At 43.0% G+C, this 12,354-nt stretch overlaps 1 protein-coding gene across 7 annotated transcripts in view; it reads right to left on the bottom strand.

The window, feature by feature from the left end:
- HMGCLL1 (3-hydroxymethyl-3-methylglutaryl-CoA lyase like 1) overlaps positions 1-12,354 on the bottom strand; it is a 181,977-nt gene that overhangs the window by 136,109 nt on the left and 33,514 nt on the right. The window lies entirely within an intron of this gene.

Below are 12,354 nucleotides of genomic sequence, written 5' to 3' on the forward strand. Positions count from 1 at the left end.
TGTTTCTGAGTAGGGGCAGAACCCTGATGCTGAATCAGGAGGAGATAAGGCAGGAAGTGAGGCTGTACTGCTTTCGATTCTTAGAGACTTAACAGATAAATAATTGTCCAAGAGGTGAGTCGGTCTCCACTGATGGGTTGGGTCTGGTAGAATGGGAGGATGCATGTCCATAAAAGTTACACCTTCACTCTCTCACTACATGCTCGGGGGGAAAAAATGGAGAAGGGAAGAGAGGAGGATGACATCCACCTGAACCCCAGGCCATAAGTATCAGCTTCATATGGCCTAGTGGATAGAGCACTGAGAGTTAACAAGACCTGGGTTCCAATGCCAGCTCCGCCACCTGTCTGCTTTATCACCTTGGAGAATTCACTTCAATTATCTCTGTCTAGTTACCTCATCTGTAAAACAGAGATTAAGACTGTAAGCTCCATATGGCACAGGGACTGTATCCAATCCGATTAGCTTGTATCCACCTCAGCACTTAGAAGAGTGCCTGGCACTTAGTAAATATTTAAATACCACTACTATTACTATTATTATAATTATTAGAAAATGGGAAGAGCAGCTTGGGCATCGTTCAAGCTCCAGTTAAAGAGTTGCTGCATTCTAGAAGCAGACCTCCCCACCCACTGCTGCCTAGGTTGTGTCAGTGAGTGATCTGTACCAAGCTCAAGCTAACAGAAGCTTTATTGCCTGCTTTTGGTGGTAGAACTATTCCTGCTCTCATCTGAAATGTAATGTTATACTTAATAATAATAATAATGTTGGTATTTTTTAAGTGCTTACTATGTGCAGAGCACTGTTCTAAGCGCTGGGCTAGATACAGGGTAATCAGGTTGTCCCACATGAGGCTCACAGTCTTTCATCCCCATTTTACAGATGAGGGAACTGAGGCCCAGAGAAGTGAAGTGACTTGCCCACAGTCACACAGCTGACAAGTGGCGGAGCAGGCATTCGAACCCATGACCTCTGACTCCCAAACCCGTGCTCTTTCCACTGAGCCACGCTGCAGGGCATGGTGTCACCCGAGTAGACAATCTTCCAGACCGACCTGCAGACCAGGGTGCAGGCATAGGCATCCCAGCAGTGCTGGACCCAGCAGGTCTGGAACTGAGGTGGGATGCGGGGGTCAACGAATACCCTAATTATTATTATTTTCTAAAAGTCTTTCTGCAAATTTATCCCCAGTCTTCCAACGCTTACCCATCCCCGCCTTAAAGAGAAACGCCTGACCATTGGCTTCAAAGCCCTTGATAGGCTCGCTCCCTTCTCCCTATCCACGCACATCTCCCACTACACCCCTGCTCACACTCTTCATTCTTCTCCAGCTAACCTCCTCTCTTTGCCTCCTTCTTGTTTCTCTGGCCCCCGACCTCTTGCTTACACTTCCTCCTCTGACTGGTGCACCACTTGTGTGATGCCCCCCGCCCCCAGCCTCAGACTACAGTGGCAATGTCATCACTGGCCAAAGTGCAACAGCAGATACATGGGGGGAGAGGATGGTGGTGGGTAGCTGAAGTAAATTTGCATCTCCTCTCTTCCTCCTCCCTATGTCCTTCCTTTCTCTTTCTCTGCTTTCTTGAGGTGTGGCATGGCCTTATGGAAAGAGCACAGGCCTGGTAGTCAGAGGTCCTGTGTTCTAATTCCAGCTCCACCACTTGCCTGCTCATAACTTTTGGCAACTCATTTAACTTTTCTATGCCTCAGCAGGAGTATGGATCTTATTTTCAAAGGCCTAAAATGATCCAGTTGCAACATTAGCAGTGCAAATATTTTAGACACATGCATTTGGCTGACTTACTAGCTACCTAAGTGCATTGTAATGACAACAACCTTCTAAGTAAAAATGCAACCTTCTTAGATATTTTAGTACAATATTTTAAAGAAAACCACAAAAGCAGGAAAATGCTCAAATGAATTGAAAATGGCAGAGGTTTAAGGAACCACATGTCATGGAAAAATATTAAAAGTCATACTGACTCGTATTGAGATTAAATGCCTAAATGAAATCAACTTTTCAGTAACAGAAAAAAATCATAGCAAGTGTAACCATTGACTTAAGAGTTACAAGTTGTTCTGAGATGATGCCGTGAACAGAGAGAATTTCAATTATTTCATTTCAAATGACAGTCATTTTATCATTCGCTTTTACAAGGGGTCAACATAGTATTGCTTATTTTTATTATTATCATTAGTATATTTGTTAAGCACTTACTATATGTTAAGCACTATTCTAAGGGCTGGAGTAGAAACAGTTAATCAGGTTAATCAGCAGGCAAGTGGCAGAGCCAGGATTAGAACCAAGGTCCTCATTCTCAGCCCTGTGCTCTTTCCATTAGGCCATACTGCCCCTCATTATGCACAGTAGCTAACTCTCAGTTTCCAAATATTATAGCCAGGAATGTCAAAAACTTTCTTCTCTCAAATGCCTCACTCATATCAAGAAGGATCAAGACAGAAGAAAAATGGTGAAAATGCTTCCTGCAGTTTAGGGAGCTTTTCAAAGCACAGGGCCTCCACCCATAAGCTCCTTTTGGAAGGGTGATCCAAACTAGATTGATTACTAAAGCATCTTTCAAATCTGCATCATCTTATTTCAGCAACTCTATTAACAATGAGACCCTGTCCATTTGTTTGGCTGAAAAAAAACAAAACCAAAACAACTCCAGATTCATGCAGATCTACTCTTCAATTTATCTCCCAATCTTGCCAGGTCTTTCCATACAATATTCCCACAGTCCACCACCTTCCTTTCCACTTAGACAGATATTGTAGCTAGTCTATTTTATCAGCCTCCTCTTTAGTCTTCCTGCCTCCAGGCTCTCCTACTCCAAATTATTCTGTACACAGCAACATAGATCATATGCCAAAGGACCATTCAGGATATATTTATACATTTCACAAAGACCACATCAAGCAAAAATTTCTCACAATTTGTTTTAAGGCTCTCCACCTACTTTCCCACTTTACAGATGTGCTGTCTTCATCTTGCTCTCTTTGTCCCTTCCAAATTAACTTTCTGATTGTACCTTACCCTTAACTCTCCTGCCTCCATCCCTTGCTCCATGCTGTTTTCGCTGGCCTGGAAACTCCCTACCCCCAAAATCCATGAATGGCAGTATTCTTTATATTTAAAGACCTCCTAAAACCCCACCTCCAACAAGCCTTCCCCTCTAAATCTCCAGAACCTCAAGATGTTCACACCTGCCAGCCATCATTAGCAGTGGTGTCTATATGACTCTTGCAAATTCAATTATGTGTTTTAATTTGCAAACTGATTTGTATTTTCTTTTCTGTGTCTATCTCTCAAATTAGAGTATAAACTCTTTACCAGCAAGGAACTTGCCACTTCCTAGTGTTTGTGTTTTCCTAAGTGCCAAATACAGTGCATTGCATCCCGTGGACACTTAATAAATAAAACTACTATGCTGTGGGCAGCTAAATACCATCTTTTGCAGTCCTGATGTGCTGGCCATAGGGAGTGTCTCTTACTTTGCTTAAATCTGCCTCACACTTCTGTTCTTCCCAACACCACTACTCAAGAACAACCATTCTCCAATATTAGTGTTTTGAAGTCAGGAGAGCCCTCACGATTTGATTATAAATATATCACTGCCATATAGCATTACTGAACACCATGTATCATTATTCTTTAAAAAAATTTTCTGTGTAATTTGCTAGTATGTGTTCCATTTCAGTCCACCATTATTCTGCTCTTTTGAAAAATGCTGGCTATTTGTTCTTATGAGCTATGCCCAATAAATTGGTTATTGTGAACATGACCTCAATATTGGAGAATAATCAGGATAATAATAATAAGGGTATTTGTTAAGTGCTTAATATGTTCCAGGCACTGTACTAAGAACTTGAGGGGATACAAGCAAACCAGGTTGGACACAGTCTCATGGGGGGGTGGGGGGTCACAGTCTCAATTCCCATTTTACAGATGAAGTAACTGAGGCATAGAGAAGTGAAGTGATTTGGCCAAGGTCACACAGCAGACAAGTGCCAGAGCCAGGATACTAACTGGGTTCCCCAGCTTCAATATTGGTGTGACAATTTTGCAACATATTGTAGAGAATATCTCATAACTGATGCCAATACCTTGCTTGAAAAGTTAGCCAGACTTTCAGAATTTCCTTCACTCAGGTTTCCCTCCCCACCTTCAATTCTTTGAACAAGCTCTCTGTATGTTGTTTTAAACTGCCATTCCACATCTCCCTCTTAAATTGCACCCTAAGGCTTCTCTCCTCCAAATACTGTAACCTGCCCTGTTCATGACCCTCAACTCCTCCACAACTAATTCTTTTAATGAGTATATCTTAGTTTACCTGATATTAGATTACCTGGTAATCTATAAAGTCTTTTCCATTTCCATTATAAAGTACATGCTCTTTCTAAAGGCAGTTATTTTATCAATGTTAGCCAAATAGATCGAGTTGTAGGATCTTTTTTTAATGGCAACTTGCTACTGTGGAACTTTTTCTTTTGGCTGTTTTCAGTTAGAAATACTCTGCCAAACAAAACAGTAGGAGGGAAACTATAAAAGACCTAGAAAATACTAAAAAAAGAAGTAAGTGAACAAGCAGACATCTAAACATAACTGCGAGTTCTATTCCCATGACCTTTGAAGGAAAAAAAAAGAAAATACACAATCAAGACTAAATTTTGTCTCAGACCAATATAACGATTTCTTTGAAGCATGAATAATTTCCAACAGTATATAAACTCTTAAAACAAAAAATTCAAATTTGATTGTGAGATAAAAGATTTAAAATCAGACAAGTATGAGCTGAATGTGCTCTCCCAAATTACCCATAAAATTAAAAAAAATACTATAGCAGTTTCAAAAAGAAATGAAGCTGAAAATTATCACTGCCTGATTGAGGCATTCCATATTACCTTGAATAATGAGATCAACATAGCTATACGATGACACAGCCAACAGAAAATTCTGCACCAATGGTGAAAATGAAGGATTTTCTGTAAAATCATCCAACTGTAAAAACATCATTGAACATTTTTCCATTATCATCTTGGGAATAACTAGTTCACTTTATTGGGACATAATAGGCAAACACTGGACAGCAGTGAGCAACCTACTCATTGTATCTTGATCTTGTTTATCTTACCACCAACCCGTCACCAATGTCCTGCCTCTGCCCTGGAGCTCCCCCTTTGAATTTGACACACCATTACTCTCCCCACCTTAAAAGCCTTATTACAATCACATCTCCTCCAGGAGGTCTTCCCCGAATAGCCCTTATTTCCCCTACTTCTCCCTTCTGCACTGCCCTTGCAGTTGGATTTGTACACTTCATTCACTCCACTCTCTCAGCCCCACAGCACTTATGTACATATCCAAAATTCATTTTAATATCTGTCTTCCCCTCTGGACTGTAAGCTCCTCTTGGGCAGGTAACATGCCTACTAAATCTGTTATACTCTACTCCCCCTAGCATTTGGTACAATTCTCTGCACATAGTAAGCACTCAATAGATACACTTGATCGACTGATCCAGTGAGAATGAAATTCCCACTGGCACCTCAAGACAAAGATGTCTTAAATGGAGCTACTCATTTCTCCATCTAAATCCGCTCCTCTTCCCATCTTTCATGTCTCAGTAAATAGCATCACCATTTCCTTGACCCAGAAGTCCACAGTCTTGGAGTCATTCTTGACTCCTCTCTCTCCAACTCTAATATTCTGCTTCGCCCCACCCCCCTGCCCCAACCATTCTCTCCTACTTTCCCATCCTTCCCTGCAGTATCCTCAGAGGAGATCTCCTTGCTCCTCACAAGTGCCACCCCCTCCACCTGTCCTTCGCACCTGATTCCTGCTCACCTTATAAAGAACATCGCCCCTTCCCTCATCCCCTCCTTAACTTCTATCTTCAACCACTCACTCTCCAATGGCTTCTTCCCCTCTGCCTTCAAACATGCCCATATCTCCCCCATCCTAAAAAACCCCTCTCTCAACCCCACTTCCCCTTCCAGTTATCACCCTATCTCGCTCCTACCCTTCCTTTCTAAACTCCTAGAATGAGTCGTCTACACTCGCTGCCTTGAATTCCTCAACTCCAACTCTCTCCTGGACCCCCCTCCTGGACCCCCTCTGATCTGGCTTCCGTCCCCTCCACTCTACCAAGACTGCTCTCTCAGAGGTCACCCATGACCTCCTTCTTGCCAAATCCAATGGCTCTTATTCTATCCTAATCCTCCTCGACCTCTCAGCTGCCTTTGACACTGCCAACCATCCCCCTTCTCCTCCAAAACTTATCTCACCTTGGCTTCACGGATTCCGTCCTCTCCTGGTTCTCCTCTTATCTTTCTGGCCGTTCACTCTTGGTCTCCTTTGCAGGCTCCTCCTCCCCCTCCCATCCTCTAAACTGAAGGGGTTCCTCAAGAGTCAGTTCTTGGCCCCCTTCTGTTCTCTATCTACACTCACTGGGTGAACTCATTCACTCCCACAGCTTCAACTATCATCTCTACGCCAACGACACCCAAATCTACATCTCCTCCCCTGTTCTCTCCCCCTCCCTACAGGCTCGTATCTCCTCCTGCCTCCAGGATATCTCCACCTGGATGTCTGCCCGCCACCTAAAACTCAACATGTCCAAAACAGAGCTCCTTAACTTCCCTCCCAAACCCTGTCCTCTTCCTGACTTCCCTGTCACTGTGGACGGTACAACCATCCTTCCCGTCTCTCAAGCCCGCAACCTTGGTGTCATCCGTGGCTCAGTGGAAGGAGCCTGGGCTTCGGAGTCAGAGGTCATGGGTTCGACTCCCAGCTCTGCCACTTGTCAGCTGTGTGACTGTGGGCAGGTCACTTAACTTCTCTGGGCCTCAGTTCCCTCATCTGTAAAATGGTGATTAACTGTGATCCTCACGTGGGACAACCTGATTCCCCTGTATCTCCCCCAGCGCTTAGAACAGTGCTCTGCACATAGTAAGCGCTTAACAAATGCCAACCTTATTATTATTATCCTTGACTCCGCTTTCTCATTCACCCCACACATCCAATCTGTCACCAATGCCTGCCGGTTTCACCTTTACAATATCGCCAAGATCTGCCCTTTCATCTCCATCCAAATGGCTATCGTACTGGTACAAGCTCTCATAATATCCCAGCTGGATTATTGCGTCAACCTTCTCTCTGACCTCCCTTCCTCCTGTCTTTCCCCACTCCAGTCTATTCTTCATTCTGCTGCCCAGATCATCTTCCTGCAGAAACGCTCTGGGCATGTCACTCCCCTCCTTAAAAACCTCCAGTGGTTGCCCATCAACCTCTGCTCAAAACAAAAACTTCTCATTCTGGGTTTCAAGGCTCACCACTCCTACCTCTCCTCCCTCTCTCTTTCTACTGCCCACCCCGCATGCTCCGCTCCTCTGCCGCTTACCTCCTCACTGCCCCCCGTTCACGCCTATCCCGCCTTCGACCTCTGGCCCATGTCCTTCCGCTGTCCTGGAATGCTCTCCCTCCTCACCTCCTCTAAACTAACTCTCTTCCCCACTTCAAAGCCCTATTCAGAACTCACCTTCTCCAAGAGGCCTTCCCAGACTGAGCTTCCCCTTTGCCCTCTCCTCCCTCTCTGCTCCCCTCCGCCCTCGCTCCCTCCCCCTTCCCTCCCTTCACTTCCCCTAAGCTAAGCCCTCTTTCCCTCTGCTCCTCCCCATCCCCCTTCTCTTTCCCTCAGCACTGTACTCATTTGTATATATTTTTATTACCCTATTTATTTTGTTAATGAGGTGTACATCCCCTTGATTCTATTTATCATGTTTATGTTGTTTTGTTTTTGTCCGTCTCCCCCGATTAGACTGTAAGCCCATCACTGGGCTGGGATCGTCTCTATCTGTTGCCGAATTGTATATTCCAAGCGCTTAGTACAGTACTGTGCACATAGTAAGCACTCAATAAATACTATTGAATGAATGAATGAATGAACTGCCAAATCCTGCCAGTTGTTCCTATATAATATCTCATGGACCTTTCCCTTCCTTCCTATCCAAACAATTACCACTTTGGTAAAAGCTCAAGTCATATCAGAACTAGCATATTGTATCAGCCTCCACCCTGGTCTCCTTCACACCTTTCTCCTCTCCCAGCCTCCTTCTCACCAATATGCACTATATGCTGCTGCATCTCTCATCTCTGCACTCCTAATAATCCTTTACTGGTTCCCCATGTTCCTTCTCATCAAACAAAAAACTGCTCACAATTGTTTCCACCATCTCATTCCCCTGAGATATCTGCTTCCTTCACCCTCTACTCTCTAACCCATTTTCTCCATTCTTCCCAAGAGAAACTGTATTTCAGTCTCTCTCTCTCTCTCTCTCTCTTTTGTGATATTTGTTGAGTGCTGACAATGTGCCAGGCACTATACTAAGCGCTGGAGTAGAAATCAGCTAATCAAATTGAACACAGTCCATGTCTCACATGAGGCTCACAGTCTCAATCTCCATTTTACACAGGAGACAACTGAGGCACAGAAAAGCTAAGTGACTTGCCCAGTCACATAGCAGACAAGTAGCAGAGTCAGGATAGCACCCGGGCTTTCCTACTTCTGGGCCTGCATGCCCATGCTGCTTCTCAGACTCTGTCTTGACTTTCTTGACTTCTTCTCACTCATAAATGTTCCCCCAGATTGGAACTCTCACTAGCCCAAAGCAAAGAGACAAAAAGCCTTTTTATGGGCAGGGATTGTTACACTTGTTTCTTTATGCTTCCCGGGTGGTTAATGCAATGAATTTCGCCCTGTCAGCACTTAATAAAAACAACTATTACCACTACTATTACTCCCACCTCAGCTTTCCCCACAGTCAAAGCCCTTCTGAAAGCCCACCTCCTCCAAAATTTCTTCCCTGATTGATTTTCAGCAACCCAAGTTCCATCTCGAGCACTAACATACTTATTCATCCTCTGCATTTATTTCTATAAGTTCATGCAATTGCCAGTTCAATTATTTATTTTTCATCACTCTGTTTGGAAAGGGCTTTATGTCTATCTTTCTCTATTGGAAATTCAAGCTCCTTGGGGACAAAAAAAGTGTCACTTGTTTGTACAGTGCCTCTCCATTAAACAGTCACCACAGAAGTCCAAACACATGTCATTCACTCATTCATTCATTCAGTAGTATTTACTGAACGCTTACTATGTGTAGAGCACTGTACTAAGCACTTGGAATGTACAATTCGGCAACAGAGACAATCCCTGCCCAGTGACGGGCTCACAGTCTAAATGTCATATCACAACTCAACTACCATCACATCATCATCATCATTGGCATTTATTGAATGTTAATTGTCCACAGAGCACTGATCTAAGCAGTTGGGAGAGTATAATACTATATTATTCCCTGTCCACAGTGAGCTTACAGTCTAAAGGGGGGGACAAACAACAATATAAATAAATCCAAATCAACCTCCTTGCAGAACTCCCTGTGTCCATCCTCACTTCTAACCATTCCATACTTTACCTTGCTTCCTGGATAATAATGTTGGTATTTGTTAAGCACTTACTATGTGCCGAGCATTGTTCTAAGCACTGGGGTAGATACAAGGTAATCAGGTTGTTCCACATGAGGCTCACAGTCTTAATCCCCATTTTACAAATGAGGGAACTGAGGCACCAAGTAGTGAAGTGACTTGCCCAAAGTCACAAAATGACTTGCCCAAAGTCACAAAACTGACAGGTGGCAGAGCCGGGATTAGAACCCATCACCTCTGTCTCCTGAGCCTGTGCTCTTTCCACTGAGCCATTCTTCTTCTCTGGATTCTCTGCTTCTCTGCTTCCTGGTTCATTTTCCTAATACACTGTGTGACTTACCCTCACTCCTCTCCCTTTATACTCTCGCTCATATGCTTCCTTCCTCTTAAACCAATCTACTGAGTGTGCTTCATTCTCATTTCTCACATTATAGACCTCTTGCTTCACCATTTTCCTACTTATAATTCCCTCCCTCTTTACATCCAGCAGACAACTGGTCTCTATTTTCAAGGCCCTATTGAAATGACATCAGGAGTCCATCCTGATTAATCTTTAACCCCCCAAAACTATTTCTGCTTATCCCTTAACTGCCACCTCACCATTTCACATCACTAATCACTTGGGTACACACTCACTCACTCTCTCTCTCCTTCACTCATACACACACACCACACCATTGCATTCATGTTCATATCTTCACATTCTATTGCTTCTTCCTACCTGTAATTCATCACAGTGTCTGTTTCTTCCACTAGATTAAAGGTCCTTGAAGATAGGGATCATGTCTACTAATTGTTTTTTGTCCTTTCAAGCATTAGTGCAGTGCTCAACACCAAATAAATGCTCTATAAATACCATTGATTGACTAGCCTCACTGGGCACTCAATAAATGTTATTACTACTAGAACTACTACTATATATATACAATCTGTTCACCCTCCTACTTAGACTGTGAGCCCATGCAGGACAGGGACTGTGTCCAACCTAATTAACTTGCATCCATCCTAGTGCTTAGAACAGTGTTTGACATGAAGTAAGAGTTTAATAAATAACATTAAAAAAATCTCTAAATAAGGCAGAGTGAAGCTAAGAATGATATTTAGCCATTCTTTGTGTTCAAAGGTAATGTTAGTGTCAGTGACCATGTTATGCAGATTTAATTGAAAGACAGTTTTATACACACTATGTATACATATTGTTGAATCTTTTAGTTGCCGGATTTTCATTGTATCACTTTCTCAAAGCTTTTGCTCAAAAACAAAAAAAATCCACTTGCCAGGGTGAAATACTTTCCACTGTGGTCTCACAACACTCCATTGCTCTGCCACATCATTATATATGGATTTTCCCTAGGTTGTCATAATGCATCTTCTGCCTTCCTTGCTATCAGCTTTCCCACTTCAGCTGATTATACATCATCATCATCATCATCATCACAATGAGCTTTGTATTAGGCATATGAACATGTATTTAGAAAAAATCAGTCACAGTTTCAACCTTCAAGGAGTTTATAATCTAGGAGAGAAGACAACCCAATAACCTCATATCCACCCCAGGACTACAGTGCCTGGCACATAGTAAGGACTTCACATATGCCATATTTACTATTACTAATACACAGACAAGTAACAGTACATTATAAATGATTAGCCTTAAATTGTGAACTCCATTGGGATGGGGATTATATCCAAACTGATAACTTTTATCTACCCCAGTACTTAGTACAGTGTTTCGTCTCTAGTAAGTACTTAATTACTGTAATTATGGACAATTTAACCAGCATAAAAAGGCATATGTCTGGTGAAATCGATTATCTCAATCACTTTGCAGTTTTAAAATAGAACTGTGTTTTGCAATAGGTACAGGGGGAGTCAAAGTTATGCACCACGAAACTTAAAGGAGTTACAGAATTCTGACACCTATATAGTAAGCTGTCCAACAATGCTCTGATAGGGAAAAAGATAAAAAACAGGCTGAAAAAAGCCAGCATGGCCTTTGACAGAATGCAAAGTAGAGGACAGCAACAAAGGAGCATCAAGCTCCATTCCATGTTGGAGGTTTACAAAGTGTTGTGGCATCCAATATATAAGACTGAGAGACCTGGACCTGCTACAAAAAATATATCCAGCTACATCCAAGATATTTGAGTCAGGCCTGAGGAAACCCAAAACAATCTACTACAGGAGCCATCTACCACACTACTGTGTGGGCCACCCTATCAAAACTTAGGGGACTATCATCATTATGGTTCTTGTAAAGGGCTTACTATGTACCACTACTGTTCTAATTGCTGGAGTAGATACAAGGTAATTAGGTCAGACACAGTTCCCTATAGAGATGATAGTCTAAATAGGAAAGAGACAAGGCATTTCATCCCCATTTTACAGTAAATGAGGTACAGAGAAGTGAAGTGACTTGCCCAAGGTCTCATAGCAGACAGGTGGCAGAGCTGGGATTAGAACCTAGGTCCCCTGAATCCCAGGTCCATGTTCTTTCCACTAGGCCATGCATCATTGTGTCAAGTCAAGTCAGGTCTGAGTCTATCTTGAGGTTCCAATGGTCTAGAGTGGGTTCTGGACAATGGGTCTGTGAGAGTGGCCTGGGCAAGGTGCGTGTCTTCAGTGAGGGCATTCTGGGAAGGTAGGCAATAAATGAGTGTCACAGGAGTAGGACTTGGAAGATGGAAGGAATCAGTCCAAATGGAGTCCCAGAAAGCCCCTCCCAACTCCCCAGGAATCCCTAGTACTGTTACCACCTTGACCAGGAAGGGTCCCTGTCCAATCTTTCTTTTTTCCTCTCTTGGTGTCAATGGTCCATGACCAATTCCTCAACTAAACTTCAAAGGTGGTCCTGAGTCACCCTAA

The sequence above is a fragment of the Ornithorhynchus anatinus genome, chromosome 1, assembly GCF_004115215.2.
Source record: "Ornithorhynchus anatinus isolate Pmale09 chromosome 1, mOrnAna1.pri.v4, whole genome shotgun sequence".
Lineage (NCBI taxonomy): Eukaryota > Metazoa > Chordata > Mammalia > Monotremata > Ornithorhynchidae > Ornithorhynchus > Ornithorhynchus anatinus.